General features: G+C 38.4%; 1 long non-coding RNA gene across 1 annotated transcript; it reads right to left on the reverse strand.

The window, feature by feature from the left end:
* Positions 1 to 16,429: 16,429 nt before the first annotated feature.
* Positions 16,430 to 21,228, reverse strand: LOC138805857 (uncharacterized). The gene is made up of 3 exons (XR_011365654.1): positions 21,107 to 21,228; positions 19,001 to 19,091; positions 16,430 to 16,594 (listed from the first exon to the last, which is right to left on the reverse strand). It is a non-coding gene; the product is annotated as an uncharacterized lncRNA (long non-coding RNA).
* Positions 21,229 to 21,235: the final 7 nt, after the last annotated feature.

A 21,235-nucleotide genomic window follows, 5' to 3' on the forward strand; every position in this document is an offset into this window, starting at 1 on the left:
ATTTTAGGACCCAATAGTAAAGAATGTTATCTGAACCCTGTGCTTCAGGACATCAAACGTTAAATGAAGTCATTCAACCCTTTGTTTCTGCAAAATGGCTTACTGCAAAGAGTCACCCTGTCCAGAGAACTTACATAAGACTTTGTTCTCTATATTTTCTCACATGCCATAATCCTTTTGAAACTCTTCCTACTAAGTCTGGATTTTTTTAATTTAACAAAACCAAAAATTGTAATTAAAGCAGAAGGAAATTGATTAGAATAAAACATAAGACACAGTCTTTTTGCTCTAAGAGCAAATTCTATGATTTTCCTAAGAGTATTCTTATTTCTTTGATTTTTTTTTTTCCTTCACTGCAAAATAACATTGTAAAACTTCTCAAGAATAAGATGATCTGGGAAATATATGCATTCAGACCAATGAAAAGCAATATTACTTATTATATATTTTTGCAAATTCTACCAAAGGTCCCAGAATTTTCCACATTTTATCATGGCTTATCAAATTTCCCAGATTTCCAGAAATTCAAACATACATTCAATCAGTGAAGAAGAAATTACTTCTTCCACATTCACTTAACCAAATCTTCTTGAAATTAATTATTTGATGGTAGGATGAAAAAAATCTAAATGAAAATTCCTGTCAATATCCTCAGTATGTGGTTGTTTAACAGAAAAGAAATCTAAGCTCTCGACCGAAAAAACACATCGTGAGCTCAGTGCTACTGCAAATCTTCAGGATATTTCTGTGGGGGAGAACTGACCAATACCATATGCCACATTATGTAAACAAATATATACCAATAGGCTCAACTGTATAAACCACAGGAGAAAACAAAAATGATGAGCTGAACAGATGTCTTCCAAGCATAATCATTTCTCCAGCAATCCAGGACACAGAGACCCTTTGGTGTGTGCAAATAAGTTCGAAATCTCAATATACCCACTCTTTTTTTAAAAAAAAATCACAAATACTAATGAAACTATTAGATGTCTTTCCATAAATCTAATAGATCCAGGTAACTATGAATCAATTTAGCTAATGTCTTTCTACATATGTTGGGGAGGAAAAGACTCATTTCCCTTGACATAAGTTCTAGGCTCAGATCCAATGCCTATGTGCTATGATTCATTTCTTCTGTGTTTATTGAATGCTTCTATCTATTTACTTCCTTACTTGTTAAATATGTATTGGTCTCCTACTGTGTGCTAAGCACTAGGGATACAGTTGTGAACAAAACAGATAAAAGTCTCTGTCAAACTTGTAATCCAGACAGAAAATAAATAAGCCAAATGAACAAAAATTACAACCAAAAGCAACATGTGTTTTGTGCAAAGGGAAAAAAAACACATAAAGAAGGGAAAGGGAATCTGAAATGCTATGCAATAGGAAGAGGATTTCAAACACCAAGAAGCTAATTTTTTTTTTTGAAAAGCAAAACTGAGGGAGCTAGCCATGCAGATAGATATCTGAAGGTGGGACACTCCAGGAAAAATGTGCAGCAAGAACAATGTCCTCACTCACTGAATCTCCTCGCCACTTTCTATTCTGCAGCAGGATGAGAAATCTGAAGCAGGAACCTAGTTATACAAGGTTCAGCATGTAAGAGTATGAAGCCCAAAGGGGTATAAGATCAAAGCTCTTCTAATCCAGTAGAGATGCTCAGAACACAGATGTAGACTAAATAGCAAAGAAATGGTTCTAAGAGCTGGAAGAAGGATACAAACATGATTGCTAGCATTTCAGGAAAGGAAACAATAATATACAGTGTGAGATATGAGAAGACTCAGCAGGAGGGAAGAGGCCCTCAGCTCTGAAAGTCCATGGTAGAGAGCTTGTACATCAATGGAGTGAAGGAAAACCATGTAAATATCAAATATTTTATAGATACATACAGATAGATGAATGCGTATATTACACATTCATTACATGTGTAGCAGATGTCATATTATTATGTTTATAGTATTATAATGTGCTTGGGCTTGCATACATACATCAATATATAAATACTTGCCTGCGCATGGAACTCTCTTTACTACAGAGTATACAGGCTTCCTCTTATATTTGTTAGCTGAAAAAAAAGAAGAAAATTCTTTGTCAAATGTAAAGCCCCACAAGTGGGCAGGGGGATTAGGAAATGTCACCAACTGTTTATTTACGACCCAGAAGAGTCAGATAATTATTTGCTCTCACTGGCAAAAGATAACCCTTGAGCAATAACATGACACATACCCCTCTAGGCCTCTGGATTTGCCAGTCACACTTTTTAAATCCAGAGTCTCTGCCCTACTGCCCTCAGCAGGCAAGCAGCTCTCCAACTCTCTACCTCATGGACTCTGCTTCTTTCTGTCAGGCAATCTGTACTAGGCATGAACTCTGGGTCTGGGGGATTCAATTATGAACACTAGACATCCTTACCTCATATGGAGCCAAGACAAGCAGGCAGGCAATTTCCATAGAGTATGAAGAAAGGGCAATGATAACTACCACCCACAAGACTGCAGGATCAGACTGGAAAGGGAAGGGCCAAGCGGAAGGCATGTGAGCTAAGACCTGGAAAATGAACTCGTAGGGAAAGATACATTTTTCCTATTGTGAAGAAGCTTCAAGAAAATCATATGTTATTTCAAAGGATTGATAATAATCTGTGGCATAAAGGGTGTAAAGATATATGTTTCTCTTTCTAATATTTTTCTCTCTCAATCTTTCTTCTTTTCTTTCCTCCTCTTCCTCCTCTTCTCTCTCCCTTCCTCCTTTCCTTCTGCTCCTTCTCCTTCCTTCCTCCTTCTCCCTCTCCCTCCTTCCTCTCGGCCACCCTTCTACCTTTTTCTCCTGGCTGCTTGGGAGTTTATCTTCTACAAGGTAAGGTGACATGTTAGGACACTTCCCACATAGCTTGGATAGTAGAGTATCTTCTCCTCACTTCTTCACCCCCAGATGGTGACTAGTAAGAGGAGGTACTTTTGAGCAGGGTCTTTAGGGAGGTACAATGAGAACCTAGGCAGAGGTGAGGCAGGCTTGATAGGCTTGTGCAGGAGATAAGAGCTAAGCAGGAGCCTAGACTTCTCTCCTCTCCCAGCAGTCAGCAGCCAAGAACAATTCACTCCAGCTCACCTCACCCCACCATTCATCCCACCTTCACCTCAGCTCCTGCTGCTCCAGCTGATACCCCCCCTACTCTTCTCAGAGTAATACTTAACATGCCTTACTTCCAATGAGTGTTCTCCTGATGACAAAAAAAAGCGCATCTTCTAAACTTTAGTTAATACAGACTCATTAAATATGATAAATTCCATTTTTTTGCATTTGATATAGGGAAATTAGACCTAAACCTTAGTTTTCCCATCAGGTTAAGTAAGAATTAATGAGTTGCTATTTATTAAAACTTTTTAAAAACTGGAGTCTCCATTCTGCTGTTCTATTATCCCTTTAAAATAAGAGGATCAGGCCAGGGGCCAGGGGTAGTTCAAAACCAGCTCGAGCAGAAAAGTTCTTGAAACTCTTATCTCCAATTAACCACCAAAAACAAAGCCAAAAGTGGAGCCATTGCTCAAGTGATAAAGCACTAGCCTTGAGCAAAAAAGCTCAGGAATAGTGTCCAGGCCTTGAGTTCAAGCCCCCGGACTGGCACAAAAAAATAAAATAAAATAAAATAGATCATGTTTTTTGTTGGTTTTTTCTTTTTTTATTGCGAAAATATTGTACAGAGGGGTTATAATTACATAGGCAAGATAATTAGTACATTTCTTATCAAGCATTATAGCCTCCTCCTTTGTTTCCCCTTCCCATCCCATCCTCCCCCACCCCTCCCCCCAACCCTCCTCCCCCCACTACCAAAGTTGTAAAGTTCATTTTCGACATAACGACTTGTACATCTCATTGTTGCAATGGGTCCACCTGTAATAGATCGTGTTTGAAGTCCACCCAGGCAAAGTGAGATACCATCTGAAAAAATAATTAAAGCTAAAAACATATGGCTCAAGTGATAGAGTGCTTGCAATTAAGGACTGAGTTCAATTTCCAATAGTCCCCCCAAAAAATTCTAAAGATAGTCCCTAAATTTCTAATTACAGTATGTAGCCAATATACTTTTTTAATAGCTTAGGAATATTTATCTTAAAAATTAAAATATTAAGGTGGTGGTCATTTTTCCATTCAACCCTTTCCTTTTTCAGTATTTAAAAGGCATTTCATATGCATACCATTTTATTCCCTTTTTTATCTAAATTGTATAAACAGAATTTAAAACATTTTTAAAGAATAAACATATTCTAAAATCTTAAAAGATGAAAGCAAAGTGAGAAATACAGTTGCATTGATATTTTAGATCAATATTTTGATACTTTAGATCAATATTCAAAATGAGAGGATAACATGATTCTGTGTATATTATTTTAAATCAGCATTTTTAAATGTTACTACTAGCATGAAAGGAAGTAACTTTATTCCAAAAGAATAAAGAAAAAATTGGAGAAATTTTCTAGTGTCTTTTTTAGGAGACACTGACTAAAATGCTATCAGAATTTTTTTTCAATTACTCTCTGTATGCTTCAAAATCAATCATTTGCTGCCCCCTGGCTGTATAAAGATTTCTTATCTTTCAGTAAAACTGTCTCAAAATTGAAGAGACTTGGGCAAATTTATCTCCTCCCATAAACAACAAGGTGCTAATTAATACTGTTTAAAGACCTGAGCATTTAGATCAACCTGCCTGAGTTCAAATTCAAGCCTTACTATATAGCAGCTGTGTGACCTGTCAATTTTGTCAACTTAACTGAACCCTGTTTTTCTTCATTCTCTATAAGAATAAAACCCAAGACTATAAGTTTGTTGTTTAGGGAGTTACTCCCCTGCATACCTTAGTTCAGTTCATGCTTTTGTATTCACATGCATTTACCATGAATTTTTAAAGGCCTAACCTACTTCATTAAAAATTAGCAATTTAGTTCTTTTTAAAAAACACTTTGAAACAATATTCAATAACTGGTTTATTTTTTTAATTGCTCTTTAAGCTACCTAAACCTACAAAATAACAGAAAAAAGAGAAAATAATCCAAAGAGAAAATAATCTATCAACTCATGAATGGATAAGTAAAATGTATTATATTCAAAGAATGCAATATAATTGAACAATAAAAAGGAATGAAATACTAACAACAAAAAAGAATAATACTTATCTCATGTGACTGGTCTGAGAGTATATAAGCCCATAAAGCATTTAGACTATATCCCTCAAATGTCAAATATTAATGGATCACAGTCTTAAAAGGAGCAGGGAGTATCCATCATGACATCAGAAATCCTGGTTTCTCTCCAACATGCTATAAAAATGTGTTTTATGTCTATTATTTTATCTGTATCTCATCACTATAAAGAGTACAGAGATCTTTGTTTTGCTTACTGATATATTCCAGGCAATTTGCCACTTTATCACAGAGTAATTACCAATAATAGTTGATAAATGGATTTTCTACCATAATTTCCATGATATTCATGGAACCTTAAGCTCTTAAGGCCATCATGAGTTCCAAAGATCAATACATGCATTCAAAAACCTTTTGTGTAGACTTACTCTGTGATTTTATGTGCATGATATACAAAATACCTAACACTCAATCTTTAATCAAGGACTAGGTGAAAAACAAAAACAGCTCATTTAAATACAATAAACAGTAATGAAGGAGCCAAGTGTGGTGGCACATTTCTGTAACCCCAGCTACTAGGGGAAGTAGCTGGAGATAGAAAGATCATAGTTTGTGGACAGCCAGGCAAAAAAGTTAGCAAGACCCTACATCAAAAACACAAGATGAAGGGTGTTGGTGGCTCATGTCTATAATCCTAGCCACTGAAAAGGCTGAGATCTGAGGATCATGGTTCAAAGCCAGCCCAGGTAGAAAAGTCTGCAAGATTCTTATCTCCAATAAACTATTCAAAAAAAAGCTAGAAGTGACACTATGGCTCAAGTGGGAATGCTAGCCTTGAGTACAGAGAGGCTCAGGGACAAAGCCCAGGACCTGAGTTAAAGGCCCAGACCCAGAAAGAAGGAAGGAAGGAAGGAAGGAAGGAAGGAAGGAGGGAGGGAGGGAGGGAGAGAGGAAGGAAGAAAGAAAGAAAGAAAGAAAGAAAGAAAGAAAGAAAGAAAGAAAGAAAGAAAGAAAGAAAGAAAGAAAGAAAGAAAAGAGGGAGAGAGGCAGGGAGGGAGAGAAGGAGGGAGAAAGAGAGAGAAAGAAAGAAAGAAAGAAAGAAAGAAAGAAAGAAAGAAAGAAAGAAAGAAAGAAAGAAAGAAAGAAAGAAAGAAAGAAAGAAAGAAAGAGAGAGAAAGAAAGCAAGCAGGCAGGCAGGCAAGCATGGAGGGAGAGAGAGAGGGAAAGAAGGGAAGGGAATAATGGAGTTAAGGAAACTGGGAATTGAAAATGAGACAGTAAAAATCCTTCCAGGGATTCAGAGATAAATGAGGCAGGATGAGGTATTTTTCTGGACAGAAATACAAGTTACATTCAAGTATAGGAACAGTTTGAAGCAGAACCATGAAAGACTATCTGAGGGGCATGCTATAAGAAAGATTTATTACTGTAATTACTGGAGGTGGTACCTGTGGATTTGCAAGAGCCATGCGGTAGTTATAAGTTCTAACAAGTATTATCTGGTTAAGTTTAATGTGTATGCTTTAAACCAAGGTATGGCTAAACACTAAAAAGCAGTACATCAAAAGGTGCTAGAAACAGAGTCTAGAATATCATCTATAGTTATCAAAGATCACAACAATCAAGGAAGTGGTGAATACAGAAATGGAGTGAGAGGGAATCCTGGGGAAGATGTCAAGGAGATAACTACAGCTCTGTTCAGGGTGAATGTTCAAAGTATCATAAAGGATTTTTGACAAATTAGAAGAAAAGTTGTATGGGTCAGTGTGTACAGAACAACCCATAACAGATATGAAGTGACTACCAGAGCTAGAATGGCAGAGGAGGAATAGGACACTCAGCTGGGCCAGACAAGGGCCCAACTAAGCGGCCTCACAAGCACAACCCCATTGGTTGAGGGTTCCACATTCATCCAGAATCATTCCACTGCACATGACCCGAAACTGTTACAAATGTGTTAGATATGTACATTGAAGTGCGACTCATTTACAGTGTGCTCACAATTCTTCTCAACAAATAAATTTCAGGTTAAATAGTCTCCTAGAATTTAAAAAAAAAAAATGAGCTTGAACTACAGTCCCCATTCTTACTGTCAAAGAGGGCAAACCAGGCAGTATCCCTGCCTGGGTATGCCACAAGTGTCAAAGGCCAGATGGTGGATGCATTAAGGTCAGATGAGCAAGATGGCAACACAGCAACAAGAAGGCCAAAGCTTATTCACTCATGGAATGCTAGGCCAGTCCTGGGCTTTCTCATCTTGCTCTGGTCTGGTCTTCCGGTTCTGAGAAGTTCTTGTGAGTAACTCCTATTCTGCTATCTTTCCTTCCCGCAATATGGTTGTTACAATGAGTTTAGTAAGGAAAAATAACTTCAATCTATTTTGTATACAAAATAATGACTTAGTTTTTGGAGTTTTCCATCTTGACCATTTTTCTTAGTATAGTATAGAACTACTCATAGAGAAATAAAATAGGTCATTGTAAAAAAAATCACATAGTTAAAAATCGTAATCCTTGATGATTTTGGTTTCAACTTCCTTAAAGGCAAAGAATTTCAACAAGTATACATTGACAGTATTTTCAGGTTACAACTGAAAATTGGTATATCTGGATGTGGTAGTTTCTAATCATTTTATAGGCTGTTTTAACTAATAAGCATATCATAAATAATACCATGCAGGGTTCAGCACAATTTTCTCTAAAGAGACAGATAGTAAATGCTTTCTACTTTTTGGTTCATCAGTCTCTGTAGCAAGTATTCAACTCTGTTATAGTACAAAAAAATGTCATAGGTTTTTGTACAAAAATAGTCCATGTAATCAAACAAGAAGCCAGGCTTCAGTGGCTCATATCTGAAATCCTAGCTACTCAGTGATCTGAGGATCACTGTTCAAAGCCAGCCCAGGCAGGAAAGACTGTGTGACTCTTATTTCCAATTAACCACCAGAAAACTGGAAGCGATGTTGTGGCTCATGTGGTAGAGCTCAAGGTCAGCGCCCAGGCCGAGTTCAAGCCCCATGACTGATCAAAAGAGAGAGAGTGAGAGCGAGGGAGAGGGAGAGGGAGACAGAGAAAGAGAGAGAGGCTGATTCTGTATTCCAATAAAATTTTATTTATTGGGCTGGGAAGGTGGCTCAGTGGTAGAGTGCTTGCCTTGCATGCCAGAGGCCCTGGGTTTGATTCCTCAGCACCACATAAGCAAAAAGAAAAAAGCCGAAGTGAAGCTGTGGCTCAAGTGGTAGAGCACTAGCCTTGAGCTGAAGAGCTGAGGGACAGCACCCAGGCCCAGAGTTCAGGCCTCATGACTGGACCCAAAAAAAAAAAAATTTTATCAAAAAAATAGACTAAATTCGACTGTTTTCCAACTTGATTGCAACACTGTAATTTTGTTTTCCTCTCTTACCAGTATATCCTAGAATAAAATCTTCTGTTAGGATATTAGCTAAGCCTATACTAATCAATATTTTGGTTGTTTTCTAATTTTTCTAACTTTTCACTGATATTCATTAAAATAGTATATTTACTTATTTTTGTGCACATGCATAAATATATGTGTATAAATACATCAAAATTAAAACTGACATTGACAAATTGTTCTCCAGTTTTGCACCCCACTACCAATGTCTGAAACAAAATGTCCTAGCTCCACATGGCATTGTATTGGTATAGGAGTAAATTTGAGATCCAATCTTATTATTTTATAGTCCTACAGATGGGAGCTCAGTTGTCCTAAGATAATTTATTACATTATCTTTTCCCACTAATTTGAAATGTTATTTTATTAAAGCCTTCTGCCATTAATAGCAGCCAAGAAAAAAAATGTTCCCTATTGACATATCAAATTAAGAAATTAGAATCTGAATGTTATTTTCGTCAGTCTTTCTTTCTCTCTATTCAAATCTAAGAGAAAGCAATTTTATTTTTATTTTGCTTTGTACCAATCTATAAGAGAGATGTGGAGATAAATTTAAATTAACACATTATCCCTGACCTGTTTTTGAAAACATCACTAGTTGTTGATACCATAAACTTGAGTAACAAGTAATTATGTGTATGTATGTGTTTTTATAAAAGTGCTACTGTATAGTTTCATTTACAAAATTCTGCAATTCAATGAAAACACTATGCAAATATGTGGGCCCACAACCCAAGGTTAGGTCAAAGTCAAGTCTAATGGAGAGCAATGACTGTTCTCTGAAGTATTTACCCTAGGCAGTTGACAATAAATAATAAAAACATGAAGGTAGATTATGGGGGTCATTCTAAATCTTCAAAGTCCAATACATAAATGATATAATTGTGAGCACTAAAGCGTATGATAGCCCAGAGACAATTGTATCTATTGCACATTTGAAATTAGATAGCTAAAATTAAGATGAATTAAGATATAAAAGAATTTAAACTACCTGGGCACCAGGGGTTCACACCTGTAATCCTAGCTACTCTGGAGGCTGAAATCTGAGGATTGTGGTTCAAAGCCAGCCTGGGCAGGAAAATCCATGAGACGCTTATCTCCAGTAAACCACCAGAAAAACAGAAGTGGTGCTGTGGCTCAACTGTAGAGCACTACCTTGAGCTGAAAAGCTCAGGGACAGCCTAGAGTTCAAGCCCAACAACAGACCAAAGAAAACAAGAATGTAAACTATCCCAATCGCTTTTATATTATTTACAGCTTAGGATGCTAACATTTTAGATAAACTTGTCAAATAAAAGTTACCTAAATTAATTTCACTGATTTTTCCTTGTATATATGGCTACTACAAAACATGTAACTACCAACATGGTTTATGTTATATTTTCATCAGAGGAGTGCTATTTTAAATGGTTCACACCAACAGAACTTGTAACTGTGTTATGTGATTGAAGGGTTAGCTGTGAGTCTTAGAGATCACAAAAACTGAACTTCCTAAAAATCCACAGGGAATAGTAGGAAACAGCGTGTACTAGAAGGAAAGAATACTATTCATTATGAAAAGATGGATTGTTTCTATTATTGCCAGGAATGTGTTTGGCATGGTATCAAGGTTATAGCAATATAACCTTGATTTTTTGGAGACATTAAAGTTGTCTGAACCCACTGACTTCAACTGTAAACTGTTGTCTGCCTAAAGAGAAGGGAATGAAATGGATGCATTTCTGAAATTCTTTTCTTTTATTTTATTTTTTGTTTGTTTTCCAGTCCTGAGGCTTGTACTCAGGGCCTGGGCTCTGTCCCTAAGCCTCTCTGTTCTCAAGGCTAGTACACATGCGCCACAGTACAGCTTCTGGCTTTTTGTGTTTATGTGGTACTGAGGAATGGAACCCAGGGCTTCATGCATGCTAGGCAAGCAATCTACACTAAGCCACCTTCCCAGCCCTCTGAAATCCTTTTCTGTACTAAGATCTGTGATTCTATGTATATTTTAATTTTGTAGTTGATGTTTCTAAATGGATATATTAGTTGAAGATTCTAACTAGATACTTAATATACTACATTTTTGCACATAATCTACAATGAGCATGTTCTCTTAGCATGCAGGTATATTTCCTCAGCACTCCAGACCTACAGAGCCATACAGTTCTGTAACCAAATGATGTTCTAATACAAAACATAAAATTAAACATGTCTATGTACCATATTTTGATGTTTGTTTTATTTTGACATACATGGATACTTGCATCTATAGTATCTATCAGCATGGTCCACTATTATTTTTTTATTAATTAATTATTATTGTAAAGATGCTGTATAGAGGGGTTACAGTTACATGAGTAAGGTAATAAGCACTATGAAACATTGGGTCCTCTGTTCTTGAGCAACTTCCCCCAACTTCTCTGACCAGTTATTCCTGAACATAGATTCAATTACTTGTCATTTTTCTGTTCACCTTTTTGCTTCTTGCCTTGACTATGATCTATGAAGTAGTTACCTCATTCATCTTTGAACCTAGTACTTAATATATGTCTGCCATATATAAAAGTTCACTGAAGACTTGGCATATTAACATTGACATTACTGATGAAGGAGAAATGACCAACAAACACATAGAGACATGGTATTCTGAAGATGACAAAACATCAACTATACAGTATTTAGCTAATCTATTATGAGGAAACATCAGAAAAGTACAAAACCATGAACATGCTACTAAAATTGGGGTAGGGAACATGGAAACTACAAAGTATAAAGTATAAAATATCAGTGACAACAATGAGATGTACAAGACACTATGTTGAAAAACGAACTTTACAATTTAAGCAAGGGGGTGGAGTGTAGGTGTGGAGGTGGGAGGGAAGGGATGGTAGGGGAAAAACAAAGGAGGAGATAACAATGCTTGATAGGAAATGTACTCATTACCTTGCTCATGTAACCCCTCTGTACAGTATTTTTACAATTAAAAAACTTATTAAAAATATCAGTGACATAAAAGACAAAAAATGTTGTGGAAATGTTCCATGTCAAACAGGACAAAAGAAAGAAGATAATTAAATGATAGAACTTACCATAGAATGGATCTATGAATAAACGCTGCCAACGATTCATTAGTGGGCAGGCAAAATTGATAGATTAATACATTACCAAGCCAGGTGTGAGTGGCTTATGCATGTAATCTTAGCTACTCAGGAGGCTGAGATTTGAGGATCACAGTTCAAAATCATCCCAGGAAGGAAAGTTTGAGAGACTCTTATCTCCAATTAACCGCCAAAAAATCCAGAAGTGGTAGAGCACCAGTCTTGACCAAAACAAGCTTAGAGACAGTGCCAGGCCCTGTGTTCAAGCCCCAGGACAAGCGTACAAAAAAATAAATTTCAAAAAGGTATGTAAAATATTATACCAGTTTAAAAGGTTTTTTTACCTATATCCCTAGGGCATATATATGCACTAGCATATATAGTTTATATAATATATAAATATATAAGAAGTAAAAGTAATCATGGAGGCTTGCAATATGGCTAAGTGGTAGAGTGCTTTCCTAGCATGTATGAAGCCCTGGGTTCAATTCCTCAGTACCACATAAACAGAAAAAGCCAGAAGTGGAACTATGGCTCAAGTATAGAGTGCTAGCCTTGAGCTGAATAGCTGAGGGACAGCGCCCAGGCCTAGAGTTCAGGCCCACGACCAAAAAAAAAAAAAAAAATTCTATTTTTATAACAGTCTCTATATTGTGTGTGTGTGTGTGTGTGTGTGTGTGTGTGTTTGTGTGTATCTGCCTCTACCTCCCAGATAGGTAAATAGACATACATAGTAGAAAAATAGGTACATAGATAGATAGATAAATGATAGATACCTATCTAATGCAGAAAAGCATTCACTGAATATTAACATGCTTTATGATACATTTTTTCTCTATTATATCTCTAAATATTAATTGAACTGCCAATAATGGATATCTATTAATTTTTTTCTAAAAGTCAAAAACTTTGCTTCTGTTCACACTTCATTGACATTTCCTTAGGTTTAGCCAAACATGCATTTCTTTTTCAGGATCTCATCCAGAACACCACATTACATTTATTTGTCATGCCTCCTTGGGATGCTTTTGGCCATTGCAATCTTTCAAACATTCCCTGTTTTTGATTACCTTAACAGGTTTTTTGTACTGGTCAAGGATTTTGTACACTAGTCCTGTACTGGGATTTATCTAATAGCTTTCTCATGATTACACTGAGGTTAGGGAATAGGAGAAAGAAGACTACAGGTATATGATGAGGTTATACAAAGGTCACATATTTTACATACTAGTATCATTACTTATTTCTCAGTATTGACTTAGATCACCTGACTCAGGTAATGTTTGTGATGTCTCAGCATGGCAAAGTTAATCTTTTTTCCTCTTTTCATACTTTTGTACACACAGAAAGTCTGTTTTACTACACTAAGACAATGTATCCACATAAACCATTTAGAATTCGTCTGCACAGATTCGTTGCTTCTTCTCCATTTCTTTTATTTATGCATTCAATCAATGATTTATCTCAGTATGGAGAAGTGATATTTACCTTTATCTTAAGTTATAATCTATTACTACTTTACTTTGTTAACTAAATTGTTTGCATTTTTGGTCACTCCTTCTTCCTTTTGACATAACATTTCTTTATGTTTTTCAAATCAATCAGTTTTTCAAATCAATATGCAAAACTAATGCATAAACATTAATAGATTAACAATGGCTATGCAGTGCCAAACATAGACCTTAATGATAAGTAAAGTTGTTGATATGATTTTGCTAACAATACTTGTTCAACAACATTATTAAAAAATTCTACATTATATTTTTTTCAAATAGGAAAACATTGACAACCCTATTGTATTAATAGGAGCCAGTTTTTGCATAACATTTTCTATCCCAGATACAACGCTAAAGCACTTAGCTACTAGTATTCAATTTACTTTTCACAACAATCCTATGGTTAAACCTTGAGAAATATGTCTTAGCTTGACCACAGTAGGATCTTGGACAATGATTCTTGACGTATGTCCCTGGGCCAGTGGAATCAGTACATGTAAGAAAGTGTAATAAATGCATGTTTTTGGTCCTTACTCCAAATTTCCTGAACCAGGAATTCTGGATCTGAGACCTGGAAAACTGTGTTTTAAGATTCCTTATACTGGGCACCAGTGGCTCACGCCTGTAATCCTAGCTACTCAGTAGGCTGAGATCTGAGGATTGCAGTTCAAAGCCAGACTGGGCAGGAAAGACCATGAGACTTTTATCTTCAATAGCCCACCAGAAAACCGGAAGTGGCACTGTGGCTCAAGTGGTAGAGCACTAGCCTTGAGCTGAAGAGCTGAGAGACAGTGCCCAGGCCCAGAGTTCAAGCCCCACGACTGACAAAAAAAAAAAAAAAAAAAAAAAAGATTCCTTCCAAGGTGAATGAATGTGGTCACAATATTCAAAATAAGTAGGTGAAAATTGAACTAGGAAAACTGAGGGACTAGGTGGGGTTGAGAGAGACTGGGGGAGAATTATGAAAGGGGTGACAATGAAGTGCACTATACTCCTAAATTGACACATTGCATTAATAACCTCTGTATAAATACTTGAAGATAATTCTTTCTAGTACTCCTGATACATAATAATGTTTGGGAGTGTTGGTGCCAGGCTATAAATACTTATTTTAAACATAAAAGCCCTTCAAATCCCATGTGATTAATTGCTTACTAATATTCCCTCTGTTATACTAAGAAGAAACCATTCACAGGTGATTTAAGAACTCATTGTCAAAGAGGTATCTAGGGCAGTTTCATTTTCTACCCAGTACTTGACTAAATAAGTTTATGGAGCCAGGCACCAAGGGCTCATGCCTCTAATCCTAGCTAATCAGTGGGTTGAAATCTGAGGATCGCAGTTCAAAGCCAGCCGGGGCAGGGACACATCTCCAATTAACCACCAGAAAACCATAAGTGGTATTGTGTCTCAAGTGGTAGAGTGTTCACCTTGCGATGAAGAGCGCAGGGACAGCGCCTAGCCCAGGCAGGCCCAGAGTTCAAGCACGACCAAAAAAAAAAAAAAAAAAAAAAGCACTAAATTCACCACTAGAGGGCGTCCACATAGCCTCTCATAAACTGAATCTAAAAAGTCAGAGTGAATGAGATCAACCAAAATATTTAAAGCTTTTTGTTACCAAAAAAAAAAGAAAAGATTAGTTGTACTTATCAATAGTAAAACAATTTGCTTTATCTATATAACATGATGTATCAGTTGCACTGAAGCCATATTTTTAGGCATGATAGCAAATAAATGCAATATTCTATGATTATCTAGTTAATATCATTTCTTGCATCTTTTTTCTTTTTCTTATTTATTTTTGGTGTGATTCTGGGACTGGAACTCAAGACCTTATACATGTCTCCACTACTGACCTTCACTCCAAGCTCCCATTTCATGCTCATTTCTAAAATGGGACCAGGGATCAGATCCTTCTTAGGGCAGCAAGCAGAACATCAGTACAAATTAGCAAGATAACCTTTAAGCAAACAAAAATCTAATTTAAACCATGCTGTCATCTCTAAAGTCCCAAAGAAGTAAAACTGGAAAATAATTAACTCATTCCGTTGCGTGCACTTAAGTTCAGGAGTAGTATCTCTAGCACCTGGTATATAACAAGTTCTCAATAATTAATACTGAGTACATGAGTATGAAAGTTAATGGAACTCTGGCCTCTAGTGCAGTGCAGCTCTGTTAGGCATGCTAAATAAATTGGAATTTATTAAGTGTTACACAAAATAATATTTTAGTATATATTTTTATTGTAAAAATACTGTTCAGAGGGGTTACAGTTACATGAGTAAGATAATGAGTACATTTCCTATCAAGCATTGTTACCTCCTCCTTTGTTTTTCCCTACCATCCCTTCCCTCCCACCTTCCCAACTCTCCCCTCCCCTGCCTCATCTCATTGTTACAATGGGTCAACCTGTATCCTTATTTCAGCATTTTGTTATTTCCCTCCCCCTCCCCAAATTGGGCACTGGAATCAAATACTGGAATCAAAGGATTATAACATAGGAGAAGAACATACAAAAGAAACAAAAAAAAATCACATAGTACATTATAAGTACATTAAAAACAACAGCAACAAAGATAAAAATTTCTTGTGTCCCTATCTTGGGGTTCATTTCACTGAGCATCATCTTAATGGTCAGATAGATAGATAGATAGATAGATAGATAGATAGATAGATAGATAGATAGATAGATAGATAGATAGATAGATATCGTGAGCTGAATATCAGTGGCTCATACCTGTAATCTTAGCTACTCAGGAGACTGAGATCTGGAGTATCAGAGTTAGAAGCCAGCTGAGCAGAAAAGTCCATGAGATTCCATATCCAATTAACTAGCAAAAAGTGAGGCTAGGGGCCTGACTCAAGTGGTAGAGCACCAGCTATGAGCAAACAAAACAATAGTATGAAACTTAGTTCAATCCCTAGAATTGGCAATAAATAAAGTATTGTTCTGTCTCCATATATGCAAGTACCACTCAACAGTTATTAAGTTAATTGCTATACTGCTTGTAATCCAGAATAATTCACAGATTTTTAAATGCTACACTCCATGATGGACTGATCCTTTGATAAATACTCTCTTTCTTCCAACCACAGAAGGACATTGAAATGCCTACCCTTGTTAAGCATTTTGAAAAGGGAAGAAAGTACGAAAAGATGGAAGGAAGGAAGGAAGGAAGGAAGGAAGGAAGGAAGGAAGGAAGGAAGGAAGGAAGGAAGGAAGGAAGGAAAAGGAAGGAAGGAAGGAAAAGGAAGGAAGGAAGGAAGGAAGGAAGGAAGGAAGGAAGGAAGGAAGGAAGGAAGGAAGAAGGAAGGAAAGAAAAAGATTTTGAGCAAAGGGTGGTGGTACCACAGAAAATGCAATGGAGAAAGTAAACCATTTCAGTTCTCCTACTAACTATGCAACCTTGATTGAAGCACTTGAGTTCAGGTCCATAGCTCCTCTTCAATGAGATGATATGTCCTAGGAGAAAGTGTAGCTTTTAAGACAGAATTTCTTTTTTTTTTTTTTGTGGGGGGGGGGGGGAGGAAGAGTCCGGTCATGGGGCCTGGACTCTGGGCTTGGGCACTGTCCCTCAGCTCTTCAGCTCAAGACTAGCGCTCTACCACTTGAGCCACAGCGCCACTTCTGGCTTTTTTCTTTTTGCTTATGTGGTGCTGAGGAATCGAACCCAGGGCCTTGAGCATGCAAGGCAAGCACTCTACCACTGAGCCACCTTCCCAGCCCTAAGACAGAATTTCTGAGTTGTAAAAACTTGAGAACAATTTTGCTGATGTATGTCTTAAAATACCAGTTGACAGAAGCGTAAGATGAAAGAGCTCATATCTCAGGAGTATTCCTAGAGCACATTCACTCCATGAATAGAGACTAAAGAAGTGTGATTTAATGTGTATTTGTTCCATAGTACTGTGCATGAGACATTTGCTAAAAGCTTTATGCTGCGTGATGAATAAGACAGTCCTTGCTCTAAGGTATCAATACCTTCACAATGATAGAGGAATATGATGTTTACTTTTGCAAATCAACTTGACTGGGCCACATGTGCCAATGTTTGGCTCAACATTTTAAATACGATTGTGAGAGTGTTTCTGGAAGAGATAAACATTTGAATCTATAGACTGAGTAAAACAAATTGCCCCCCACAATGTGAACAGTCCTCATCTAATCAATTAAAAATCTGAGTATAACAAAAAGTCTAAGTAAGAAAGAAGTGCTCCTGCTGGCTTAAGCTAAAATATTAATCTTTTCTGGTCTTCTGGAAAGGACCAAAATTTCAGCTTTTCTTGTGTCTAGGACATGTCATCTTTCATAATGGCAGCTGTCTTGGTTCTCAGACCTTCTTCTATATCTCTAGTTTATGGGCTGTAGATTTTGGGATTTCTCAGCCTCCACGATCACTCCTTTTAATATAACTGTATATTGTATTGCACACACACACACACACACACACACACACACACACACACACACACACACACACACCTATTGGTTCCATGTTCCATTCCCTGAAGAACCCTGACTCGCAGTAATGAAGACTGCACCATGGAATTGAGGTTTGTGGTACCAGGGGAGCTGAAACCTTCCTCCGGCTTCAGATCCCACAGCTCCATTCACCATTTCGTATTGGAAAGTATGTGTAGAAAGTGAGGTATAAGTGGGCTGGGAAGGTGGCTCAGTGGTAGAGCGCTTGCCTTGCATGATTGAGGCCTTGGGTTCGATTCCTCAACACCACATAAGCAGAAAAAAAAAAGCCGGAAGTGGCACTGTGGCTCAAGTGGTAGAGTGCTAGCGTTGAGCTGAAGAGCTGAGGGACAGCGCCCAGGCCCAGAGTTCAAGCCCCCCCCCCCAAAAAAAAAAAAGAAAAGAAAAGAAAGTGAGGTATAAACATCAACATGTGACTGTTAGCACTATCCCCACCTCTGGTCCTCAGCTCCACCCAGACCTGAGCTCCTCCCTGCCCTGGAGTTCCTGCCATACAGCTGGCCACTCCATCTCTCCACCCAGACCCACCTGTGCATGCACCTACCTGCACCAGGACCTCCTGCTACCTGGATAGGGATGGATGCCTTGTGCTCCCTCTCCTAGGAAATATGGCCCCTCTAATAAACCTTATAATGATCTTTCTTCTGTGCCTGCTTGCCTCTGTGTGGTCCCCTGGGATGGACGTGATGGATTCTTACAGTGACAATATACTGTATACAAGTGGTAGATGACTTCCTTATCCAGGGAACTGGAGCTAAACAGTAAACAGCTTACAAGTTGCATAACATTAGTCTACCCCAGCCTCCCAGCCAGTTTAGGGTTGAATTAGCCTACACCCAGGAGAGAAATCTGAATTCCTGTAAAGCCAGAACTGATTGGCCTCTCTGGAGACCCCTTGGCAATCTGAGAGTTTTTACTGGGAAAATGGCCATCCAGAGTCCCAATCCTTTCAAGTCTCACATCTCACAAGAGCCAAATTCCAGATTCCATGGCAGGGCCAAAATGCCCTATGTAACCTGGCCTCTACCTACCCTCCCACTGCATCCCATAGCTACTTCCTCTCCTTCACTAGCTTCCTTCCATTTCCCCACACAGGGGAGCCTCTGTGCCATGGGATTTTTCACTCATTTTCTTACTTATTCATTGATACATTCAACTAGTTGCTGAGTAGCTACTATGTGTCTAGTACAGCAGTAGTGCTAGGTATGAAATGTGTACAAGCTAGAAGGATAATTTTACAGAGAATATATTCTAGTCAAGGGAGAAAGAAGTAGCAGGGACACAAATAACACAAATAGGCTAATTGCAGAGTGATATGTGCAAGGTCTGCTCTTGACCATGCAGGCCCTGGCCTCCCCAACTCCTGCACAAGTCTCTGCCCAGTACCTGCGTCACCTAGGTAACTGGCACACCTGGAAGCAGTCACCTCCCTCTCCTCCGAGGTCACATCATCTGACTCTGGTCTGGTCCATATGACCTGCATCAACCAACAGAATATCAAAAGACATGGTGAAAGTGGGGATTTAAAGGCACCACAAGGTAGTCTTGCAGTTTGGAAACTCTCAAGCTACACAAGGAAGCCAGCTAATCTGGCTCCTGCTGATAGGCCGCCTATCTCAAGATACAGAAGTGGGGCTATCTATACTGGTCTGCTTTGCATTACTATAATGAAATGACTGAGGTAGTGGGCTAAGTGACTCAAAACAGAGGTCTATTTAGTTCGCAGTTCTGGAGGTTTGAAGGCGTAGTACTGACATTGACTCAAGCTCTAGTGAGACTCTCATGACAGATACCATGGGCAACAGACTATAACGGAGGAAAAGCTGTTTGAGTGGGACCAACTTAAGTTTTGTGACAATCTTTTAGAGAACTAATCCCTAATCCTGTTCCAAGGACATGAACACCCCCACATCTTCAAGGTCTATCATCTCCCACTACCACACTGAGGACCAAGCAGCCACCTCATGAACCCTTGGGGTATACATTCAAACCATATCCAAACCATACCACCACTCAAAATAATCCAGCCAGCAGCAGACCCATCAACTAACCAAAAAGGGAGGACAGAGCCCAGCTGAACAGAACAAGAACCACCATTCCACTCACAGAAACCTGTCTGTGGCTCCTGTCTGTCATCCCCAGCACTCAGGAGAATGAGACAGGAGGATCGAGTTTGTGGCCAGCCTGAGCTTCCCAGAAAGTACCAGCCTAGGCTACATAGCAAGAATTCTCTCTCTCTAAAAAAAAAAAAAAAAAAAAAAAAATCCCTTCGCTAGCATCATCTTATATGGTCATATGTAGGTGGCATTTGACCTTTTCTACTTGTCTGGTAAGATTATCGTAGAGGTATACTAATTGTTGCAAATATGGGAAACCATGGGACATATGTTTCTTTGGACCTGGCTTACCTCACAATATAATTTTGTCCAAGTCTTTCCATTTCCTAACGAAATAAACCCCAAGATAGGAACACAAGAGGTTTTATCTTTCTTGCTGCTGTTTTTAATGTACTGTATATGTGATTTTTTTTTGTTTCTTTTGTATGTTCTTCCTCCATAATATAACCCGTTTTCAGTATATTTGTTGTGGTGTCCTTCATCTTGTATATAGTTTTTTCTAATTTGGGGAGGGGACGGGAAATAACAAAATGCTGAAACAAGGATACAGGTTGACCCATCATAACAATGAGATAGATGTACAAGACATGTTGGAAAGGAACTTTACAACTTGGGGGGAGGGAGAGGGAGGAGCTAGGAAGGTGCTGAGGGAAGGGATAGTAGGGGAAAAACAAAGGAGAGGATAACAATGCTATAAAGGAAACTCATTACCTTACTCATTACCTTACTCAGGTAACTGTAACCCCTCTGTACAGTATCTCTGTACAGTATCTTTACAATAAAATATATATACTTTAAAAAGTCCCAAGCCATTTCTAAACTATAGAATTAGCTTGGGTGTCCATCAAAGAAAATGTGATATATAAACATCTATATGTACATACATTTGTGTGTGTAGGACTATTATTCAGCCATAAAGAAGACTGAAGTTATGTCATTTGCAGGCGAATGGATGGAACTCAAAATCATCTTGTGAAATGAAATAGCCAGGGGCTGGGAAGGTGGCTCAGTGGTAGAGTGCTTGCCTTGCATGCATGAAGCCCTGGGTTCGATTCCTCAGCACCACATAAGAAAAAAGCCAGAAGTGGTGCTGTGGCTCAAGTGGTAGGGTGCAGCCTTGAGCTGAAGAGCTGAGGGACAGCACCCAGGCCCAGAGTTCAGACACCACAACCGGGCTCCCCCCCCCCAAAAAATGAAATAGCCACTGAGAAAGACTAACAATATTACATTTTCTCCCACTTGCAGATTCTCAAACAGAAGCACCAAAGGACACACGCATTTGTGCAAAATAAACCGTGCTGGGGTTGCGCGCAGTACTGAAGAATGCACCCAGACCACATTTCCTTTGCTCAAAGAGCCGAGAGTGAAGACACACCGGAAGTGAGCAGAGTCAGTCCCGGTGAAGGAAGGGCTGGTGCGCCACCTGGATAGATGGGCCAGGCGTGCGGGGCGGGGACCGCAAAGCCTGAGCGAGACCTAGGTGGGCCTGGAGGCACCGCGTGCA

Source organism: Dipodomys merriami, unplaced genomic scaffold (genome assembly GCF_024711535.1).
Source record: "Dipodomys merriami isolate MVZ:Mamm:240054 unplaced genomic scaffold, mDipMer1.0.p SCAF_4, whole genome shotgun sequence".
Lineage (NCBI taxonomy): Eukaryota > Metazoa > Chordata > Mammalia > Rodentia > Heteromyidae > Dipodomys > Dipodomys merriami.